Source organism: Triturus cristatus, chromosome 6 (genome assembly GCF_964204655.1).
Source record: "Triturus cristatus chromosome 6, aTriCri1.1, whole genome shotgun sequence".
Classification (NCBI taxonomy): domain Eukaryota; kingdom Metazoa; phylum Chordata; class Amphibia; order Caudata; family Salamandridae; genus Triturus; species Triturus cristatus.
The window spans coordinates 1,730,828,836-1,730,847,654 of record NC_140589.1 but is presented as its reverse complement, the minus strand read 5'-3'; positions in this window follow the sequence as shown (position 1 = coordinate 1,730,847,654).

The following is an 18,819-nucleotide window of genomic DNA, read 5'->3' as shown; positions in this document are numbered from 1 at the left end:
GCCCACCGCTGGTGTGTGGGGCGGGGCTTCCATGCAGTTCACATGCCTTCTGTTTATGGGCCAGAGACCGAGCAGAGCAGCAGATGAGGAGACTGAACCTCCTGGAGACTACGCGGGGATTGCGCTCGAGTCGGAATCACGGATCGGGTAAGTGACGACGACCTGGGGGAAAAGCACACCTGCCCAGCCTCGACCTAGCTCCCTAATGTTTTGTGCTGATAAAGCGTTACTGAATTTGAGCTTCCACTCGGGCCCCTGCTTTATTTATATCTGTAAGTGCTTCCTGTTGTGGTTGGCCAGGCAACAATTTCCGTTCCCTCCCGGAAATTGCGACAATTCGGCATTTCCGCGTTCCGGTCGGAACGCGGAAATGTCGAATTGTCGCAATTTCCGGGAGCGGAACGGAAATTGTCACCCACCCCTACCCCATACCCCGGGGCCAGCCTGACGTTTTTTTTTTTTCTTATTCTCGGGCGGGGGGCCGCGTGGCACACTTCCCGGGCCACATCTGGCCCCGGGGACCTCATCCCCCGGGGTCTGGCCTCACCGTTGTGGACCGTGGGGGGAGCCCCAATGCCCCACTGTCCCGCCGGCTCCCTGCCTCCTACGGGAGCCGGCATTGCTTTTGTACAAGTTGAGCTGCTGAGATGCAGCTCCCCTTGTGCAAAAACAATCTGCTTTGGTTTTTGGAAGCAACAGCAGGTTTCCTGCTCTCACGTCCTAAAACCAAAGCAGAGTTTGCAATGACAGAGCGGGATCCACACGGAGTAGGCGGGACTCCAGCGGTGGGCTGCCAACTAGGCGGGTGGGATATATCCAACACCATTTCGATCGCTGGAGACTTTCCGACAAAATCGTAATCAGAGACTTAGACCAAAGTCTAAGTTTAGACCTGAAGTCTAACTTTACTACTACTAAAGTTAGACTTTTGATCTAAGTTTAGACAAAAAGACTAACTTGGACCAAAAGTCTAACTTTACTATTACGAAAGTTATACTTTTGGTCTAAGTTAAACTTTTGGTCCAAACTTGGACCAAAAGCCTAACTTTAGTAGTAGTAAAGTTAGACTTCAGGTCTAAACTTAGACTTTTGGTCTAAGTTTACTTTTGAGAATCAGGCCCACAGTTTTTAAAAATAAATAGCACTTATACTAACAATATTACCACCTACATTTAGTATATTAACTAAAACATAATACATTAATTAAAAACAAAAACTGATATTTTTCACCAAATATATTATATTCTTCACACTGATATTCTGTACTACAGACTTTTTATAGCATCAATATTTTTTGTGTGATATTTCTGTATCACAGTATTTAAAACTAGATATTCAAATACTGTACAATTTATTGAAATAGAGATGCAACTTTTTCACGTTCTTAGGCCCTCATTGTGATGCCGGTCGGATGAGCAGGTAGATGGCGGCTCCACCCGCCTTATTACAATCCGACTGCATGCATTTTTCAATTGAGGCTTGTGCTGCAGCCCAGAAAAGGGCTGCAGCGCAAGCCCCAATTGCAAAACGTGTGTTTACAAAAATCCATGCACCGTGTGCCAGGCACCATGTGGTGCCTGGCACAGCTGCCTGGGCGCTTGGGGGGGCACCACGTATGCCCCATATTGGAGGCCCCATATTGGCCCCATATTGGAGGCCCAGGGGGACGGGGAACCTCCTTGGAGCCTCCAAAGTCCAGTTGCATCTGCCTTCTCATGGCAGTTGGACCTGAGCAGGCACCGCCCGTATTGCAGGGATTATGGTCCTACTGCTGCCTCGACAGGCTCTTTGAGCCCATCGGAAAAGTAGCAGTCGATCCCTCCGCCCTATGCCTCAGACTGTCGTAGTCCGGTGGTTGAACCGCTTCTGCAGATGTCAGTGGGCCCACCACCAACGGCCTGTCATGGTGGGCCCACCAATATCGTAATGAAGCCCTCAGTCTTCAAAAATAAATCTATCATTTTTGAAGATAAATACTGTACAAAATGCATATCTGCTCTGGTCCTGGCAATTCTACTGAATAAAAAGAGGAAAACTGTAAGCCATGCCTTCTCCTGCATTTCAGCATGCTGTGAAAGGAAAGATCCAAATCTTGGTTCCCAGAAGCCTGATTAATCCCTTCAAATCATACTTCAAGTGTTAATACTCTCTATCTCTAGCACCTACCTTTGCAGTAATTAGCTAATATTGCTATGTGACTGTTGTGAAATTTATTGTTGCTGTTTTTTGCAAATCGCATTGCTGTCCCTGTGGTGAGCTCTGCATGCTGAAAATTCTGCTATAAATAAAGAAATAACTAAAAAAGAACAACACACAAGTACAATAAAAATCTCCCAGTGGAACAGGCCTATTTATTTTATAAATATTCATTTTCTGTTTTTTGTTACTATTGTATTTTATCATAATTTAATTAACATGAATGTATCTGTCCACTAAAACTATTCCAATTCTTGAAAAATATGTTTACACACAGCATTACCTGTGTGGGGAAATTGTAGTTTAATTTCTGGGAGTGGTATACCTCCTGTTCCCTGGTTAACAGTTTTATGATTATTTACGACACAACCTTGTTTAATCTATGACTAAAATCTAGATAACAGCCAAGTATAAATTATGAATATAAAATTTGGCCCAAATTTATGAAGCCTTTGCATTGTCCTTGCATCATGCAAGGCGATGCAAGGGCAAGTTAAAGGCTTTGGTAATATTTACAAAGCATGCAGAGGAGTGAGTTCCACCACCTTGCATGGATTCCTGAAGAAAGCTCATTGCTCTGTGTTACTACATTTCAAGCGAAGAAGCGTTCCCAAGCATCCACTCTTGGATTTTGGGGCATTCCCTGATTTACTAAAGCTAATAAACCTTGAAATGCGTCACAATGCTATGCCTTCCCCAATGAGGCATAACAAGGAGAAACATCTTTCTTTCTCATCATTATTTCTTCTTTCCACATGTGCTGCATTCTGTTGTAAAGAGCGGAAAATTCCCCCTCAGAATTATTTTTGTGCAGGAAGGTGTTCCTTTCGGCACAAAACAATCCTGTCTGTAACACGGGCACTCATATGGTGCAAGGCTGCCAGCGTTGGCACAGGGCAACCCACAGTGTACCAGAACAAGGGGAGAGCAGAAATGCTCCCTATTTTTGAAAATATGGAGCATTCCTGCTCTCTCACTTTCATGCAATGCAGCGTACCAACTTCAAAATATTAGTAAAAGTGCCCCAAAGTGTTGTGGAAATGTATGTGCTTATTATGACTTTGGTGATCTGGAGCAGGACTGCCACGCTGGCGCCATGCTCAGAGACTGCCAATGCCATAAAAAACCACCCACCAGAGTACGACTTTTAAAGTCTATGGTGGGCAGCTCGTTCCAGGACCCACGGTGGTGCTTTCAAAAAAGGTACCACAATGGGAGTGTCAAAGGCAGTTCCTGCAGGGCATTGCACCCCATGGCGCAGAGGCAAGGCCCCCTTAGTTTACTCACCGCCACACTTTTCATAGAGGTTGCACCGCCATGAAAAGTGTGGCAATGAGGTAACGTGTAACTTGCTTGGCAGGGCTGCAGTGGCCCCGCCAAACATATAATGGCCTCAAGACCTCTGCGCCACTGTCAGGGATCATCCCTGGTAGTTGGGGTGGTCCCAGGATGACTCGATTGCCCTGGTCGTAATAAGGCAGTCGAAAGACAGCCACCGCCATGCCCTCATGAGTCTGGCGATCCATGGAACACCAGACTCGAGCTGGGGCCCTTGGGTAAGTAAGAAGTTTGTGCACTGATCTAAAAAGAAAAAAAAGAAAATTGATTATCATTGAATTAACACTAGTAGTTGAAGATTTGGTAAACCCATGATTATGGTGTGACCGATAATTTAAAAAGTAAAACTAATCCTTCTTCAAGTGTACAATTTATGCTTTTACATTTCTATGAAAGTCAACTTTTGAATTTATAGAACTCTGAAAACCATACTCTTATGGGATGCCAAAACCATTGTGTTTTAGGATCACTTCGATAGGTTACAACAATGTCCTAGTCTGGTGTCTTTAAGCTCAAAGGTATAGAAATATTTTGGCAGCATAATTTCAACCACATATCATTTGACTGAACTATGTATCTATTAAAGAAATTTGGAAACATTGTCTAGAAATCTAAATTTTACATATTGCTCATGGGCTGTTCTGATCTTACAAAGAAGACAATGACAAATGTCACCTCATCTCAAATGTTGAAGTGCAAATGCTTTTGTCAGAGATATGATACACTTAACCTTTTAGAAGTGCAGTACCAAAGAAAAGCTTAGGACATTAAACAGTCATCTATTTCTCTCTCTTTGACTGATTGCATTATAATATTAATAAGCTGAATCAACGATGTGTTCTTTTTGGAGTTGAACAAACATGACGTCAAGTACGCAACATTCATTAATTCATATTGGCCCATTAGCCTTGCATGTAATTTGGAATATTAGAACTTTGGAATGTTGAGAGCTCCACTGAGGACAATGGCATGGCTCGGGCCAGTAATAGATGGTACAGGCCTTCTGGTTCAATATTCTAATGTTTGCTTTCATGTTGCTCCATTTTTAATGTAGAACATCTATCCTCAGGGGATGGAAAATCATAATAGCTATAAATCCCTTCTGCCTCAGTTATAATATAGGCTTATAGTCTACTGCTAAGGGCTATGCTGGTTGTTAAAGGCCCTGAACCTGAGTTACAGACCCAATCCGCAGGTGAGGGCCTATAATGAGGGAAAGGGAATTTAACAACCAGTACAGTCCAAGACAGAAGGTTTACAAGGCTATTAGAAAATCACACCCACTAAGGGAGTGTTCTAAATTAAAAAGGAGAAACATAAAGACAAACATTGGAATGTTGAAGCAGAAGGCTTATACCAGCCATTGCTTTCAAAGGAGCTCTCAACATTCCAATATTCTAATGGGTGTTAAAGGTCCTTTCCTTCTTAAATGTGCTTGTAACTTGGCCACATAGCCTTTAACAACCAGTATATCCTTTGGTAATGGTGTGATGAATGAGCCACTTTTGTGGTCTGACACCCTATGATGACCCTCAACCACCACCATTCTGTACTGACTTAAGTGTGTTCTGTCTTTTAGTGGAATAGTCTTTCCAAGAATAGAAGGTATGGGATGTTGAGGTGCAGTCTTGTGGGTGGTGGTGCACACGTGTGCTCAATGTTGTATACTGAGGGATTAAGTGTATAATGTTATTTGGGTTAGGTGAATTATGACTTTGACCTATTGGCTTTGACGTGGTCTAATGTCATTCTGCCTTCTGACTTTACCTTGCTTCAAACTTTTCTGTGTGCACAGTGGTGCTTGTAAGTTGTGTGGATGAGAATTATAGGTGCTCCTTGCTTTTTTGATTTCATCTCGATTTGGGCCTTAGTGTGCATGGCTTAACTAACTCTGAAGCCATTTTCTGTGAAGAAGAGGGCATGTTTTGCTTTCCTGCTGTTTTTTGCATTTTACTGACTAGAGAGAAATGGTTCTTATCAGAGGAATGTACATGGTTTGACTTTTAGTCATAACAGGGGCCTGATCAACCCTTGCTCTGACCTTGAAGCAAGCTGGTACGGGCTCTCATGAGAACTAGGGGGCGTGGCTTGCTAGAAGCTTCGCTGTGTTTTGAATGTGTATTAAAAAGGGGAGTCTACACTGGCTTGGTGGAAGTTCATCCGTGGAGCAGACATGCTGTCACGGAAGAGTAGAGGCTGGTGTCACCTCTGACCTTCACCCGGTTCAAGCAATGGACTCCCCTTGAGCAAAGCGGGGTGAAGTGATGGAGCATTAGGTGAGGTGTCTCTGCTACTAACTGTCTCTTGATTCTTTTCTGAATTCTTTCCTTTCCTTCTTATTTTCTGATTCTTATATCCATACATATATATATATTTCTACAGATATATATTTGCCTTGATTGTATGTTCAATCATATTATTGATATGTTAGAGTCTGCTATGTTAGGTGCATTTGGCTTACTGTGTGATGCTATTTACTAATAAATACATCCCAGATATACCAATTCGTCTTTTCCTTGTAGCAGGAGGTGTGGACTCTTCTTGGCCAAGTATTCTGTTGTAGAAGGATGGGTGAATTCCCTTCTAGCAGGTAATTGTGTTATAGGAAGTTGGCGCTACTCCTCACAAGTGATGCGCAAATTATTGTTTTCTTGCCTTGCCTTTGGGGGAGTGTTGAAAGTTTGCCCACCTTAGGAAGTGCTGTGTATATGTTATATTCCATAAGTTTGGAACTGATATTCTCTCCCTGGGAAAGTGAAGGTACATTCCTTGGTCCAGGGGAGATCTAAGGTTTGTCATTACAAGTGGCCTATTATGTACGAATTGTACTGCTCTGAGAGGTTGCAGTGCATGATAAATATGCACTGACAATATCACTTGGTTAGATTTTTTTACAGTGCATGCAAATGAGTTTCCACATATGTATACAGTTAGAAATTGGGGTATTGGTTGATAGTGGTAGAAGCCCCACTTGAGCAACAACCACAAACCTTGTCGGGATGAACCGCAAAAGTCACAAAATTAGCCTGTGCTTAACCCTCTGGTAGCTTAGCACAAAACAGTCAGGCTTAACTTAGAGGCAATGTGTAAAGTATTTTTGCTGCACACATACAGTAAAAAGGTGAAAAAAAGAACACAAGACAAATGCTAGACCCACTTGGACAAATAGAGTATATTTTAATTAATCAGATGACGCCAAAATCAATAAAATACAATTAGTACACCCAGAATTTTAAAAGTTTTTAGTGAAATAGCACCTAAAAGATGAAAGTGCTAACGATAGGTATCTGGTAGTACAAGATTAGGACAAAGTCAAATTTTAAGACCGACTGCGATGGGGAGCAGGTTGGATACGTGGAGTGGATTGTGCCTGGTTTTGGCTTACCTTTGTATTCACAAGAAAGTTTGAATAAAAGTTCCTGAGAAGGTAGAGTTCATGCAATCAAGACTGTAGGAGGCGTCATCTTTAGGGAGTCACTAGACAGTCACAGTGAAGATTTTTACATTTGGGCTTTGCCACTTTTTCAGAAGTGAAAATTTCCAGCAGGACAGCTGAACAGGATTTACTGTTTCAAATAAGAACGTAGTAAGATCTACTGCAAAGTCAGGCCAACCAGAAATGCACCTTGGGTGAATCAGCTGGCAGGTAGATTCAGATTTTCTGTTGGTTCTCATGACACCTTTTGGTGAAAAATGTCCCAAGTTTTAGGGTTAGGCTGGAGAAGCACCTCTAACACCATGTCCAAGGGTCTGAAACTTCGCTGTATCACTTAGAGGGGCTAGGACTCAATCCAACAGAGGCCAGGTGTAGGGTTCAAGGTATCTGCAGCCGGGTATGTCCCAGTGGCTCACATAGGTGGCCAGCTAACTTGCTGTTGGGAGTCACTTCTGGTGGTCCTGGGTTCAAGAAGATGACCCAGGTCTCCTTCAAGCAGCAAGGCAGGCCCTCAAGCATCAGGACATTCGTCTGGTAACAGAAGGGCAGTCCCCTGGGGGTCTAGGCAATCCAGGAGTGTACTGAGCGGTGTTCTGAATGTCCAATATTTATACCTAGTGCCAGCCTTTAAAGTGGGGAGGCCTGTTGCTAGCCTTTGAAATGGGGGGACATCCTGGGCTACCCCAACATCTGGTTCTGGATAGTTCTTCCCTTTCCCTGTCAAGGCTCAATGAAGTCTGGTGTGACAAAAGGCTGGTGCTTGAGGCAAGCTCTTTGAAATGTAATTGGGGCAGGGAACAGGCCCCCTCTCAGCCATCCTGCAGGATGGCCCATCCTGCCCACAACTAGTCCACTTTTGTCTCGTTGGATGGGAGGGATACACAAACCCCAACAGCAGAGCCATTCACAGTCATGCCGAAGGTACATACGATTAGGACAAGAAAATGCAAACTTTCTAAAACTGGCATTTTCAGAATTGCGACTTAAAATCTGACTTTACCATTTTAAAATACAATTCATTTCTGTCCAACCATGATATTTCCACTGCTCCCATTTACATGGTAGCCCTTCTTATTTCATGTAATAAAGTAACCCAATGTTATCCAGTGGTAGAGATAGGCTTTACAATAGTGACAAATTTATTTAGGAGATTTTCACTACCAGGCTATGTACTACCTAACCCCACATGTCCTACTTTGAAAATATAATGCACCCCACACTATGGGCCTTTATATCCTACCTTAGTGGTGGCTTATATGTATTCAAACGAAAGTTTATGCCTGGCAAAAATGCTTTTTTGCCAGATCAAAGTGCCAGATTAAAACTGTACTACAGGCTTCCGTGGTAGGCCTGGGACACGTTTTAAAGTGCTACTTCACTGGGTGGCAGACTGAGTGCTGCAGGTCCACTAGAAGCATTTAGTTTACAGGCCCTGGGTACCCTATAGTACCATATACTAAGGATTTATAGGTAAATTAAATGTGTCAATCAGGTGTAGGCCAATTCGACCATGTGTTAGGGAGTGAGCACAAGCACATTAGCACTGGTTAGCATAATTAAGTGCACAAAATCAGAGAACAGGATGGGTGAAAATAAAACATTTGGGGGGAGACCACACCAAGGAAGACCGGTCTAACATACCCAATCTAACATACATATACAAAACTCCACACAGATCATCAAATATATGGTCTCAACACATATAAATCCACAAACATAACCCTTACAGAGAGGGGCCTAGAGTAATGTATAGCAGGGGGCACAAAGAGATGTGCACCGGGGAATCAGGCTGATGTAAAGCAAGTGAAAAAGTGTAATGTAAAGGATGATGTACACCACAATGAGGCTGGTGATATTAATCAGGGGAGCTCCTGAAGATGTAGCTCAAGGGAATATTGAATTATGTGCCTCCTGGGAGCTCTGGGTGACTGATCTCATAAGATGACTGGCTGCTGTATGTGGCACATTACTGTGCACACTATGGGATGTGCAGTATAGGTCACACGGTGATGAAACATATGTACAATTTGAAGTGTACTATGTACACACTTGATAACATCAAAAGGTCTCATACTGTCCCATGCCAGGTACGAGGTTATTCCCTCTATGGTCTGGGACATATAATATTGCTTCCTTTATAAATGCAATACTACAAGCACCACAATGAAAATAATAACATGATTTGACAAAGCTATTAGATATCCCTATTTTTAAAACGTCCATTTGTATGCCCCTGAAAAGCTGCAGTCACACTTTGTCAATGCACGTTGCAGTACCTATTAGAAGTCCCTACAGAAATAACTACTGTCTGTAGCTTGCTGCAGTACCTTATGATATTACTAGAGGTGCCTTGAGTCAGGCTTAAAAGCTTTCTGTAGCAGGCTGCAGAATCTGACTTCATTACTAGAGGTTCCATAGGGTTCAACAACTGCCCTTCAAACTCAGGATGCCTCAGACATATGAAGAGAGCTGATTCCATTGAATGTCTCCTTTTGTAGTAAGGACAAATGACAAATAATCATAATATTCTGAGCATGGCAAATCATTGAGGCCGTAGCTTCAACAAATACATTTTTATATTAATTTTGTAAGTCTAATGATCAAGCTTCTTTTGTCTGCCCTGATAATTAGGATTTGAATAGGATTGTCATTATCGAGGCTCTGAGTGCATCTCCTGTATGTTTTTCAAGAACTCACTCATAGTTAGTATCAGTTATTTGTACTTACAACCTAACTGTACACTCTACAAGAAACAAGACTGTTTACTAGAATGTCAAGGCAGCAGCCTCCAATGTGAAGGGAGTAAAGAGGAAGACAGAGATAACCCGAGGGGAATGATGGACGCAGCTACTGGGAGAAAGACAACATGATGGCAAGTATGATGATCAAAGGAGATGAGCAAGGAGACAAGGAGAGAGGCAAACATGATGCTAATGGGTGATGAGTGATGGGGAAGGGATGATGACAGAGAAAGACTTGGCAAGGAGTGTTGAATGGTCACAGGAATACATGGGGAGATGGAGCTACATGACAAGGTGAGTGACAGTGATGGTGTGGAGTGAAGACTGGAGACCAGGATAAGGAGATGTGAAAGCAAGGAAGGATGGGAATAGGGAACAAATGGGTGTAGCAAGTTTGCTTCATGGGAAAAAGGGGTGAGGCCTATTTGAAGGTCGCTATCACCATAAACTAATGGACCCAGTAATGGAACAATGTAGCCTTCCAGGAAATGCCATTGACTTGCAGGACAGCTCATCCAAATAATGCCAAACCGTAAAAACTATATGAGAGCCTATGACTGAAGAGGTATGGCCTAAAGCACACTCTGGGGATGATTTTTATGTCGGTGGGACCGACACCGACGGCACGTCGGTCCCACCAACATCTCTAACTGCGGTCAGAACGCCGCATTAGGATGCAGTCAGTCGGACCGCATTGGCCCAGGGAACGACTGACAGCTTCCGACAGGCTCAAGGAGTCTGTCGGGCGTTCGGTCCAATCGCATTGCCCACAATGGAGGCGGTGCCTTCTCAGTCACTGCTGTGGGGATTACGATCCACCTTTCTGTCAGCCATTTTACGTCGGTTCTTCCAATATAAAGAGGCTGGCAGAAAGGCTTTTTTGGGGCCCCTAGCAGGTTCCCTATCCCCCATGACCCTCCGCTATGGGCTCTGGGGGGCACCTAAACATCCCTGCATAGTGTGGGAAGGCACCGCATGGTGCCTGCCACAGGTTACAGAGATGTTTGAAAACATGCCTCTTTGCATTGAGGCTGATGCTGTGACCCTTTTCCAGGCCACAGCACAAGCCTCAATACAAAGAGACATGTTTCCAACTGCCTCCATGGTGGTCAGATCCTAATTTAGCAGACGTGACCACCTGTCTGTCGGTCCTGTCCCCGCAACAATGGCGGTCGGACTTTCATCTGACCACCATCATAATCGGCCCCTCTGTGCATACTATGGGGCCCCATTACGATGTCAGTCGGAAAGCCTCCGACCAACAGTCGGATTCCCCTAGACTGTGTCGGAACCCATCCACCCAACTTGGTCAAAAAAAATTCCAACTGACCGATTACGATGCTCGCAGTTGAAAGGGGAACCATCATTCCGCATTGGTTCCGAACGGCAATTGGAAAATCCGAGTCGGTCGGAGGTGATCTGTACAGCTCTATGGACAGCGTTTCTGACTGACTGATTACGATGCCGGATTCTGACAGCCTTTCCGACTCGATCTGTCAGACACGGAAAGATGTCAGAAACTGACTTTGTGGGCCCATAGCAGGCCCCCGTCATCCTGAGGCCTCCGGTTGGAGGCTGTGGGGTTACCCAAGGGACCCCCCTTTAAGACCATGCACAGTGTGGCAGGCACCATGGGGTGCCCACAACAGGGTGCATGGTTTTCCGCAAGCACCCCTTTTTCCCATAGGGGCCTGTGTTGTTGGTCAGAATATAGGCTTCCACAGAAGTCAATGGGAGTCCTTCAGAACGGTGTTCGGAAGCATCGTAATCGGTCAGCAGGAACCCCCGATCGCGAATCGGTCGGAACCAAATCCAACAGGGAGTCGGGCGGTTTGGTTTCCGACCGACATCATAATGGGGCCCTATGTCTTATATGCAAACACTGTTTAAGCTACTGGTAACATTATATCTCTTGTAGCAATAATTCTGTCTGTCACAAAGTCGATTATTACTTTGGAAATGGGTGGCCTTACTAAATGAATCAACAGCCCCTGTTTAGGTCTCTACTCTCAGAGAAAATCTAGTTGACCCCTGGTAGCTACTAGCTATGGCTCAAGCAGCAATTATTTTCCCCGAGACATGCATGTTAAGTTGAAGCAGAATCAACTATTTTAAAGTAAAAAACACAACACAATAAAATTAATTAACCAATTTAGAAAAATAAGAAAATATTTATAAAGCAAAATGACACCAAAACAATTGCAACTGGATAAGGGGAACAGGTAAATGCATTTTTAAAACTTTAAGGTAAAATGCAGTTGAAAAACAATGGTTGGAGCATGACTAGGACCCAAGAACAATTTCTGGCTGATGGTAATAGAGCATAGGTGGGTACGCCAAGCTGGTCACGCTGTTCATAGTTTTTACTTTCTGTGTTTCTTTCCTGGAAGTCAGACTCCTCCAGTGTTGCAACGTCTAAGACTAAAGCAGGCAAGGGTCCTTCACATCTAAGCTTTCTGATGAAGGCATTGGTTTTGATGAGAACAGCTCCAACAGGACAAAGATGAATTTCATAGCGGCTAACATCACTGGTATGAATTTGCTGTGTCACCCAAGTCTAAGGATTTTCTTTCACACTTTTGTTATTTTCACAATTCTTCAGCAGGACAAGACTTGAATGGTTAGAAGAGCTCCTCAAGGCCAGCTGTCTTTTGCACAAGATCCCATGAAACTGTTTGAGCACGGCAAAAAAGGACCTGTTTTTCTTACCCGCCTTGGGTCAGACCTCCCTAGGCAACCCTTAGCACTTTGTCTTGGTCACCCAATGGAGGAAAAACTTACTAAGTACCACTTTCTAACTTTTCTGCAACTGCTGGGAAAGTCTTTCTGATCACCCCTACAGTGTCCATGTCCTCAGGGCAGACCCCTAGGCGCCAGATCTCTCTCAAGTGGCCAACTGTGAATGGTTGGAGTACTTCTGTTTTTTGGCAAACTGGCAGCAAGCAACCTAACCCTTCAAGATCAGTTTCAGTCCTTGGATAAGGGCAGATGTCAGGACTCAGTAGTTTCATTTCTTCTCGAGTTATTTCATCAAAATATTGTTTAAAAACTATTGTGGGACACTCATAATATAAAAAATATTGTGATATTGAAAATATTGTAGAACAGACTATAAAACGTAACAGTATTGTTTTTGTAAGTCTCAAATATATTGTTTTTATAGAGTTGAACGTAACCAGGTTTTTAAAATTATTTAAAGGAATTTTATCAGCTTTTGTGCCATAGGCTATTATTATTGTTTTTATGGTATGTAAATGTAACTCTTTTTTAGTATGTTAATTTTTATTTAGTCGAATCTTTTTAAGGATCCAATGACATGCCAAAATTTTTCTAAGCTGAGGTTGGCCGAGATTTTGTAAGCTGAGGGCTCAAAACGACCGTAGAGAGAAGAACCACGGTGCGCAGATGGTTTGGATGTACCAGCTAACAACCCCATTAGCTGAGGGAGAGTTTTCTTATATAGCAGAGGTCCCACTCTCACACCACAAATGTATCCTCCTGAGATTTCACCTAAATCTGATCCCGTTGATGCTTGGGTATCCGGGTAGAAGATTCAGGCACTCGGATTTATCCTTGTGCCCATCGATCTTAACTCACCACAAAAATGTTTGCACTTGGTATTTATCTGTAGCATGTATGCTCAGGAAAGAAAGAAATTTATTGTATCGATTTTAAAGAGATACAATTTTTGTCTATGCCGGGTTGCATTATATTTTTTTAAATAAGTCCCTAACCCGTTTGTCTGTTTTGCAGTTGGATCTTTTTTATGGGCATGCATGCATAAAAGGAAATATGCTGTCCATTAATGAATTCTGAGGATCTTTTATTGTTCACTGTTTTCTTACTCTTTTAAAAAAAATACTTAGTAATTTTTCAACCCAATGCATGTTCTATGATCTTAAGTGTGTTTTATATGGATATGCATTGTAAACTTGATCAAAGGGGGCTCTTTTATGAAAAGAACTGTGATTGGTTGTGATTTTATATACCTACTTTCATCTACTTTTTATGTACTTTTATGATATGAACAAAAAAGATCGAATAAAGTTTTTGATGATGACTCAGTAGCTTCATTTCTTCTAGAGTTATTTCATCAAAATATTTTTTTTTAAATATTGTGGTACACGAATAATATAAAAATAAATTGTGATGTTGAAAATATTGTGGAACAGACTATAAAAGGTAATATTGTTTTTGTAAGTCTTAAATATTATTTTTTATAGAGTTGCACATAACAAGGTTTTTTGTAATTATTTAAAGGAATTTTATCAGCTTTTGTGCCATAGGTTATTATTATTGTTTTTATGGTAAGTAAATGTAACTCTTTTTTAGTGTGTTATTTTTTATTTAGTACTATATAATAAGGTTTTTAGATGAATTCTTTTTGGGAGGTTGTTAGGTTTACAAGGGATTATGGTAGGAAGTTTTTCAAAATATTAACTTTTTAATTGATTCTCATTTAAAGTGTAATGTTTTAATTTGCTAATTAGCTACTTATGTAAAATAAAATCATAATTTAATAGATTATTTTAAATATGCTAATTACTTGTCTTAATTAGTTACCTATATAATTGATTGTGTTAATTATTTAATTGCTCTTAGTAATGTGCTTATTATTTAATTATATTGTAGTCATGATTTTTGTATAACAATGAATTTTTTAATGTTATTATTTTTAAAGTAATGTGCATTGTTATGTTTTTCTATTCTAATTTAATTTGTTTTTGTGGTTCTTGGAATATTAGGGGTAAATGTGTTGGGACTATTTTAAATCATATTTTTTTAATTGTTATAATTGTTTGAAATAATTGCAGATTCATTTTGTGATTTTAGTTTTGCACAATTTACATACATTTTGTTATGTTCTAACATTTGTATATGTTTATGATAATAGTTTTAGTAGTAATTTTTCATTATTTGTTATTTTAATGTTTTTATCACATGTTTTATGTTTTATATCTATCAATTGAAATTACACTTAATTTTAGTAGCATTTTTGTTAATTATTTGCAATTATTTTAATGTGTATATTTTGTATGTTTTTCATATATTATTTGTATATAAAGTTTAGATTAGATTAGATTAGCCAAGCCATTGCACTTTGGATGGGATGGTCATTAGCTGCAAGCGGGAATGTATGTTAGCAACTGCAGATATAATTAGTTTCAGAAATGGGTTTAAATATATAGGTGCCGATTCGGATCCTGGAAAAAATTTCCCCATACGAATCGTATCCGGGATTTTTACCGTACGAATCGTACAAGTAGCGTACAAACTGCCAAGTACGTTTCGTATGGGAAAAAGTCCATACGAATCGCATTGGGAAAATATCCCCACACGTCCTCGGGTCAGAAAATGTGTCCGACACATCCTCGGACGATTTACCCTACGAATCGGAAAAATGAAGTCCGACCGCGCAAGTACGATCCGTCCCGTCCTTCCAATTTTACAACCGTATGGAAAATACACGGTAAGGACCGAACTGCAATAGCAACCATGGAGACATGTGCCCGCATACGTGCCGAACCCCCCCCCAGACCCCGCGGATGTACATGTCGTACCCCCACCCGTGTATGTACACCCGTGTATGTACGAGTCGAACCCCACCCGTGTATGTACGAGTCGAACCCCCACCTGTGTATGTACACCCGTGTATGTACGAGTCATACCCCCACCTGTGTATGTACGGTGCGTAACCCCATACGCACCGTACATACACGGGTGGGGGTACGACTCGTACATACACGGGTGTACATACACAGGTGGGGGTTCGACTCGTACATACACGGGTGTACATACACAGGTGGGGGTTCGACTCGTACATACACGGGTGTACATACACGGGTGGGGGTACGGCACGTACATCCGCGGGGTCTGGGGGGGGGTTTGGCGCGTACCAGGCCCCCAATTCTGCTCGCATCGCGCCGTACTTCGCTTTTCCGGCACTTTTTGGGTGCCGTAAAAATATTGCCGTCCGGACTGGTGTCAGTTCGAATCGTACTTCCTTGTTCATGAAACGGAGCCTGACTGCGTCCCGACGTCACGTCGGCGCGTTCCCGGATCACATTTGTATGTATATTTTCGTCGTCGGTGTTTTTTACGATTCATATGGAAATGGTGTTTCCGTGCGAATCGTACTTCCATGTTTGTAATGTTTTTTTACCGGGTACGAGTTGGACGGAGAAAACCCTCCGACCGACGGTTCGTACCCGGTTTTTCCAGGATCGGAATCGGCACCATAGTGTACCATTTGTTTATATATTAGAAACAATGCTCTGTGGGCTTACAAGGCTCAATTTAGGAGTGACTTATTAATTTATAAAAAATATGTTTTCTTAATTTGCAAAGGTACTTTTCCTTGCTGTGTGTGATTGCAATACTTTTAAACTGCCAGAGAACGGTGGTACATTTGTGTTAATATGTGGGCTATGTAACTACATACTGCAGCCTTTATATTACATTTAACTTCCATACCGTTGGCACAATTGCTACACCAGCTACCATGGACTTACAGTAAAGTTAAATGAATCACTCAGTTGAAACCAATTTTGCCAATACCATTTTATTGCCATAGCGCACACACTATGGAACTGAATGGCAGTGTTGCAGTGAAGAGTCCAGCCAAAACAGGGTCTAGAAGAAGGCACAAAATATGGAGTGACCATGCAGAAAAGATAGATTTCCTCCCAATTGCTTCCCTGTTTGTAGGTAGTCCTAAAATATAAAAAGCACAGAAATCTTTATAATGGGAATGATGGCAGCAATGCTACCACCAGGCAATGCATTGTCTCCATTGAAATCGACTAGTGCTAAACAAAAATGTCTTTAACTTACAATACCTGCAGCAACAGAAAAAATGCTCTCTCCAGCTCATCACTCCACTGCTAATCAGATCAGACATGCCTGTTCCCAAAGCATTCTTTGTGTTAAGAGGACCAAGGATAGGACACCTGAAGCTCAAGTAATGGTGACCACCAGATAGAAAGGTTACTCTATGTTAATTACAAATGCCAAATACAGTCCAAACAACTCTGTAAGGTAAAAAGAAGTGTCTTAAGCTAATGAATAGAGTCAGCACCAAGAGGTAACAGTAACTACACAATTATTATACTAGAAAGACAATGCTATTGCTCATTTCTTAACCATACAGCAATAGTGCAGGTCTTTGCAGGAATGCCAACCACAGTGTTGAACATGCTTCAGAAGTTTGTGGTGCATACAAAAGTCCCCTGTAAGTTCTGTGATGATTGGCATAGTCTATTCAAGTCATTGCTTCACATCCTAAAATACTGAATAAAAGCCAACTGGGAGAAGAAGTCATAATTAGTTTCTAGCAAGAACCGTTTTCCCATCTGAGCTTGCATCCATTACATGCCTCACATCAATCAATTATAATCATTAGGAGTATCGTTGAACCTAAAACGTCATTACTAGGAATAAGCAATGTTCTAATGACAGAATATTTACAGGCCTGGGATGGATGTGAAGATAGGGAATGCATTAGTGTTGGAAATTAGGTTTTTGTTTGAGGGCAATGAGAACTCTTTTTGAGCAGAAACCACCACCCCTGTCAGGGTGAATCACAAATGTCACTAAATTATCCTATGCTTAACCCTTTGGTAGCTTGGCACAAAGGCAGTCAGGCTTCACTTAGAAGCAATGTATAAAGTATTCATGAAGCAGACAGACAGTAAGAAATTGAAAGCACAACACAAGGAAAATCTCAGAACAATTAGGAAAAATTGAGTATAATTTACTTAAATTTAATAAATAAAACAAGATCAAAATGACAAGAATCCAATCAGTAGAACTGGAGAAATTCAATTTCAATATTTTAGGTAAGTATAGCTCCTAGAAGCATAAAGTGCCACTCACATTCATCTGGTTGTGCTAGACTGGGGAAAATATGATAACATGAATTTAGACTCCATCCCAAAATTGTTTTCTCACACCTACTATTAAAGTATTATGGTGTAATCTTGAGTGTCAGCACATCCAAAAACAGGTGTCAGATGCCAAAATCTGTATATAGCAGACAGTAGTTCCACGAGGAAAACTCTTTCTGCACTCCCAATGGATGTTGCATGGGAATAAGAGGGGGTCAGTAGAGATATTGTAGGATGTTTTATGGAAAGGAGATTGTCAAACTTAGGGGCATATTTACAAAAGAAGTGATGGAGCGTGGCGTTAGCCTTGTTGGCTTAACACAGCGCTCTGAACTTCTGTAACGCATGGCTGCACTTATTTACAAGAGTTTGGTGCAGCCCAGCTTTCTCCCTGCGCTGGTGCAAAATTTAGCAACCTAGTGCCAACGCAGGCACCCTTGCACTACGGTGCCTGCGTTGAGGGGAAGGATTGATTATGGGCAGGAAGGTATCCCTAAACAATCTGAAATGGTGTTTTGTAACTTCTATGTGTGCTGCTTTGTGCAGCATACATAGAAGTTGCAACTCGTCATTGCTTTTAATGATTGTTTATGTGCAGGAAGGGACACCTTCCTTCAAGCACATAAACAATCAATAGCGTTTTGCTGTTGCAGCACACATAGATACAGCAAAAACACGTTTCGCCTGTTTAAGACCAGGTTTTCCCATGTCTTAATTTTGGCGCTGCCTCCTATTTAAGCCACCCTTGCAAATATGAGGCAGCATCAAAATCAATGGGTGTTGAGGTGGAACGCCCACCACAACACCCATTGCCCACCCCTTTCACCCTAAGTATATTGCCCACCCCTTTCACGCTAAGTATAGCGTGAAAGTGTGTCTTATTTACAAGGCAGGGTTAAGCCACATTAAGGGACCGATTCCGATACGGGTCGGAAAGCACTCCAACCGAGCCGCATCCGGAGTGTTTTCCGACCGAACCGGAGTCCTGCAGTCCAACCGAGCGAGTATGATGCGGCCGTATGCTGCCGGACTCGGTTCGGTCAGACTCCCATAGAAGTCAATGGGAGCCGGTCGTACGACGCGTACATGGGCTCCCATTGACTGAATGGGTACGTCGCGGACAAGTGCGCCCCTACAGTGGGTACGCGTCAGTGCAATCTGCACCGTACATGCCTGTGTTGGGGAGAGCTATGCGTTTCCCCCTGCGTCCTAGTCATAGGGC